The sequence below is a fragment of the Mesoplodon densirostris genome, chromosome 4 (genome assembly GCF_025265405.1).
Source record: "Mesoplodon densirostris isolate mMesDen1 chromosome 4, mMesDen1 primary haplotype, whole genome shotgun sequence".
Classification (NCBI taxonomy): Eukaryota; Metazoa; Chordata; class Mammalia; order Artiodactyla; family Ziphiidae; genus Mesoplodon; species Mesoplodon densirostris.
In genome coordinates this window covers 131,115,815-131,121,814 of record NC_082664.1, presented here as the reverse complement: position 1 = coordinate 131,121,814, position 6,000 = coordinate 131,115,815, and the positions used below count along the sequence as shown (strand labels likewise).

General features: G+C 40.1%; 1 protein-coding gene across 3 annotated transcripts in view; it reads left to right on the top strand.

The window, feature by feature from the left end:
• The first annotated feature begins 5,558 nt into the window (after positions 1-5,558).
• TLN2 (talin 2) overlaps positions 5,559-6,000 on the top strand; it is a 457,102-nt gene continuing 456,660 nt past the window's right edge. For all 3 annotated transcript variants that reach the window (XM_060097246.1, XM_060097247.1, XM_060097243.1), the window contains exon 1: positions 5,559-5,676. The gene's annotated coding sequence lies outside the window, so the exon portion shown is untranslated. The remainder of the gene's footprint in view (positions 5,677-6,000) is intronic.

Genomic DNA, 6,000 nt, shown 5'->3' with positions numbered 1-6,000 from the left:
TAAAAAAAGATTAAAACCACTTAATTTCATAGGAAACCAAAATGATGTTTTTGCACATACTCTTTCTGATATTAGGGAAGATGAAATGTTATCCCCTTATTTCTATTTCACCTTTGTGTAGAAAAAATTAAGCTAATTGAGTTGATGCTGGAGGTTTTTGTTTTAATATTATTCTTATTGAATTGGGGAAATATTTAAAGAATAATGTTAAGAGCTGATGCATTACAAATCGTCTGAATGGATATTTCCTTCTTTTTCCTTCTCTTTCCAGCTCCCTTCCAACTCACTAACCCTGTACATGACTCTGTATTATGCCAACTTTACAGTCTTTGCAAAGGTGGTTCTAATGCTGAAAATTCTGATTTTATCAAAATAAAGATAGAATAATATGATAATGCTAAAAGCCAGATAAATCTCAGTGGAATCACCTTTTGAGGCAAAGTGAGAACAATTAAAGCTTCTTAACCTGACAACGCTCTAGGAGATGGATCTGGTAGGAAGTAAAAATATATTAAACATGGTGAGGCAAATGATGTATGGATCAGTTCATCAGAACTCCTGCATTTTAGGTGATCTTAAAGGTTCAGATGAACACTAAATGAGGCCAGGTTGACATCCTGAGACATCTGCTTTGAGCTGCTCTGGGCAACAGAACATAGGGATACAAGGACCACAGCTAATCCTTTGTGCCTAGGACTGGTCTTGTCAGGAAAAAACGTCTTTTTGGGGTGCATTCTAAACCTTAGGATCCTGTAACTCTGAGGGAAGTGACTGATTAAAAGAGACCTTTAAAGACCTCTTATCAACAGGATCAATTTGAATATCTGGTGTGTACTCTCTAATCTTTCCAACCTTCCTGAAAGGCAAGGGTTGTATTTTGTTCTGTTGGATTCTGCACAGCTGGGAGGGAGAGTGTTTTGTTCATAATGTGTCCTGGCACTAACCCAATAAATATTTGTTAAATTGGTTTAAAGAAATAGGCTAGTAACAATTGTGCTGGATATATTTATTTTGTCTTTTATGTAGACACAAAGCCATCACTTACCTCTCTGAAGTTACATTAAAAATATCTAAGTAGGGCTTCCCTGGTGGTGCAGTGGTTGGGAGTCCGCCTGCCGATGCAGGGGACACGGGTTCGTGCCCCGGTCCGGGAGGATCCCACATGCCTCGGAGCGGCTGGACCCGTGAGCCATGGCCACTGAGCCTGCGCGTCCGGAGCCTGTGCTCTGCAACGGGAGAGGCCACAACGGTGAGAGGCCCGCGTACAGCAAAAAAAAAAAAAAAAAATCTAAGTAATTTCTACCTACATTAACTATATTTCAGTTCATCACTTTCAATTATGTAATAAAAACAATTAATGACTTAGGCATGATTTAATCATCTTATTTGTTTAGAACAAATCTATTCCATTTGAGGGTGGTTTAGAATATTTCCTACATGACAATAAACATATTATTTTAAAATTAAAGTTGGTCTGATGCCTAAACAAAATGTTTTAAAAGAATTCTGTGGCACGTATAAGTAAATACATCTCCAGAGTCAAAGAAGCCATTCTTATTCAACATATTTTAGTGATAGAGGGGAAATTAAGTATGATCACAGATTGAAAAAAAATTTTTTTTTTTAGTTTAAAAGTCTTTCTACAATACCTTGGTATTAGAGAACATTTCATGAAAATATGTTTATATATATATATATATATATATATATATGGCATTAAAAAATCCCAAATGACCAGGGAGACTTAAAAGTTAGATATTTAATAGTAAAAGACTTTTGATAATCCACAATAAAAATATTTTAAAATGTTTTTAACCAAAGTATAATAACCCCAAACAAGTCTTCTCAACTCAGTTATCAAGCAACCAAAAGAGAAAGATCCTGCCTCACGTACTGCTGATGTTAACCATGTGATTTGGATTAAAGATAAATCCAATTTAAAATCATAATTATTGGAATTCTTCTAGACAGCATGTTCTTCAGAGACATTTAAAGAACCTTCAGTGGTGTGTTTTATATACCATAGGAAAAGAAAAATTAATCTCAAGCATGTCCTGTGTTGGGTACAATAATAACAATTGTTTCCTGAATCCACATGAGTAATTTCCTCTTCTAAAAGAAGACATTTAAATCTGCATCTACCACTTCATACTGAATGTCAGGAATAAGGTAAGGTCCCATGCTTAGAGGTAGCTACAAAACTAAAACATATTAATTCTGACAAAATGTCATATATCTGCTCTTCAAATAAAATAAAAGTAACTTATCAATTACATACATGCTGTACTGAAACTCAGATAATATTCTCTCTATAATTATTACGTAGTATTCTCTCCTAGAACTTATAATTACAAAGCAGATGGAGAGATTTCTGTAAACCTAAAAATGTCTAATGAGAATAGAAGCCCGAGTATCTGGTTTTCAGTTCTGAGTAACAGGCAATTTTCAGAAAACATGGTTCCCACGTGTACCTTGTTCCTGGGAGTGGGTAAGACAATTTTGAAAGGGGGGAAAATATCATGAACTGTTGGTGTATTGTATAAAGGAAGCCTCAGAAGATATAGCACAAAATATGATCCTATAAACAAAAGTAGAACAAAATATTTGGTGGAATTTCTTTTTGCTCTTCAATATGGACACAGTTGGGTTTGCTTAGGTATATACATGTGCAAACAGGAAGTTAGGAGGTTAAGGCTAATAGCTAGTAGGGCAATGGGTGAGTAGAGCAATTTCCTAGTATTTGGCTCTCTAGCACCAAGCAAGTCTGGTTTGGTCTTTATAGCTCCAGCTTGTGGAAAAAATAAGTTTTAGTTCCAGATATATTTGTAAGTGACTTGGAAGCTACCTCTTTGATTCACTTCCCCCAATACTGCACTTTTTAGTCACACAAATGTATATTTTTTCAGTTCCTAATGATCTGCTTGGCAGGAACTGGGACAATACAAGACTTGGTAAACTGCTTAATGGAATGAGTTTTATCACAGGCCCTAGATACTCCAAGATAAAGATAAACTGCCACCATGTTTTCCTCTGCTGGGTGGAGACAAAGTCCAAAAATGCGAACTTGTTAGATCAGGTTTTTTGCTGGTCTACAATGAATTATGATCACTGTAACTAGTAAAGAGAGAGACTACTAATAGCTGACTCTAAATTCAGAAATAACTATCTTTTAAGGTCTAGAGAAGGAGTCTCAACTTCAGAGCAGTTACTGTAGGTTACTAGTAAAATCAATTTTACTTCTGTTGGGGTAGCTATTGAAAAATATACTGCTAGGCATTAGAATGGTTAAGGTTGGTTTTTCTAAAGAAATAGTAAATGGCTTTGAGGTCATAGGAGAGGTTAGAGAAACTGAGACACTATAAAAATAGGTGAAGTGTTCAAAGTCAGTTGGTTAAAGACCAGACTAAAGCAAAGAATTCTAGGACTGATGTTCTCATTGGGGAAAGGGTTTGATTGATCTCTGAGAACCACAAAATAGTGCTAATTGGATACATAATGCATAGATATTCAGACATCTGCACCTCACTGCTCTGAATGTCTCAGACGTAGCTGCTATTTTGAAAAGAGTAAAATTACCGGACTAAACCAATGCTATGTATAACTCTACAAGATGTTAGTTTCCCAGGATTACACTGACAGTCTAGCAAGAGAGATGATTTTTCCAATATCTCAGGAACTAGCCAAGTAGACAGTGAACAAATGTGCTGTTTTCATGAAACAAGTATTTATTGTGCACCTACTAAGTGCCAGGCCCTCTTTTAGGCACAGAGATATAGGTAAGATCCTTGCTCTCATGGAGTTTACCTTCTAATATTAAGCGGCTTCTCGTTGGCAGGCAGTGGAAGAGCATGGGATACTTTGAGAATGGTGAATTAAGTGATGGAAAATCTTGAAATCCAAGTTGGGGAAAAATCCGATTTTGAGATGTTTGATGTGAAGCCATTGGGCCCCATGAACTGAGGACTAAGTGGAAGGGGAAAATAACTTTAGTTGCAATCAATTTTTCTCTTTGTCTTGAAGAGCTTCTTACATAAACCTGTCATGTGAACTATAAAAATATGGTCAGTAAACCAAGGGACAATTTAGGTGGCATTAATTTAATGAGCTTATTACCAATCTCTTATAGAAATCAATAAACATTTACTTTTTTACCATCCCCTGAGGTGGCTTCTTGCCACTACCAGTCATTGTTAGACTGGGGAATGTTTAAAAATTTGTGAACAGAACCATTTTTCCTGGGCAATTAGAAACAGTCAGTGCCCTGCAACTTTTAGAACTTTCTCAAGTTGCCTGTTAATTGGTTCTCTAACCATGCTTTTTGATTTATAAAGTTTATTCTCTGCCATAAATTACAAAGCTATCCTCTGTTATAAAGATCTCTGGGGTCATGATAAAATCAAGTCCATCAACCGGGACAAGAACATGCTATTGTTTTTATAGAGTGTCCAGGCTTATCCAATGTCCCAATGGACTTCTTCAAGATAGTTTCAATTTATATCATCTTCATTTCATAAGGATAGCAGTTTCATGCTCTGAGAAACACTAAAAAGTTGCAGTAGTTTCATTTATGAGTAACTAAAGAGATTTGCTACCTATTTCTTGGGAAAAGGGGTTAATTCTGGTCATTTTATATTGGGATGGGAAAAAAATGCAAGATCTTTTATTAAAAAAAACTTTTTTTTTGTATTACAAAAGTAATGTGTTCCTTACAGAAAAATCAGAAACTAGAACTAAGCAGAAAAAGAAAAATCACCCACAATTTCACCAATCACTGAGACCTAGTTAACATCTTAGTGTTTATGTGTCCAGTCTTTTCTGCCTCTCTCCACACATCGTAGTTTTTAAAAATGGGATCATATAATACACGGTGTTTTGTGATTTGTTTCCTCGCTTCCTAAACTTCAAATGGTTTCAGGTCATCCTACATTTCCTAAGGGCTGTGTAACTGTAAGGTATACAATTGACTTTATTTAAGGGCACAGTAGGCAGGAGAAAAATTTCTTCTTATGAACTTAACAGAATATGCCCCTCATCCCTAAAGCCGTTCTCTAAATCCCTATATGACCTCTGACCAGCTGAGTTTCGGTGTCGGCGTGTGCGACATTTACAGGGAGGGACAATCCCGCTTCGGGTTCCCGCCGACAGAGTCGCAGTGGGACCCCAGAGCCCACCAGGGTCTTGCCGTCGGAACCGCACCTCGCTTCCTCCAGCGGCGGGCCAGCGGTCAAGGGAAGCGCTCTGCGGACCTAGGGGCCCTATTCCCCAATACGGTGCATCCCCTCCCCCCCTTGCATAGCAGAGCCCGAGTTCTGCGACAGCTCGTCCGGCGCGTCGCCTTGCCTCGCGGACCCTCCCACCACCGGACAGCAGGCTAGAGACCCAGGAGGGGCCCGCGGGATCCCGTGACGGCCCAGCCCGGCTACTACGCTGCACCGCCGCCGGACCGGAGCCGCGCGGGGCCGCGCCGTCCCCGAGTGATGACGCGCTTCCTGCCCTCCCGGCGCGCCCGGGCCGTGCGCTCGCGCTCGCCCTCAGCTCTTGTTCCGCGCCTGGAGCCAGCGGCGGCGGCAGCGGCTGAGGCGGCTGCGGGAGCGGAGCAGTTGCCGGGCGCGCGGGGGGTCGCCGGCTGCACTCCGGTGCAGGCGCTCTGCAGTGAGACAGTAAATGCATCCGCCGGTAAGGCTCACGACTCACTCGGGTTTTCCTCTTCCTCCAGCTGCATGCACGTTGCATGAATTTCTCGTGTCTTTTCCCTCCCCTCTACAGAAGGAAAATGTGGGTGGTTTTTCCCTTCCTTTTGCATCTCGTGAGTGATGCAAAAAACCCCGCAAAGCTACCAGATTTGATGTTCTAGGAGGACTTTTTGCATAAAATAAAAATAAAATTAAATTAATGCACCTGTCTATCGCACATGTATGTTTTGCTGCACTGGACCCGGGCGCCGCGGTTTGCAAACAGCCTCGCAGCCGGCGCCCGAGAGCGGATTCCTAGTTGTGAGCA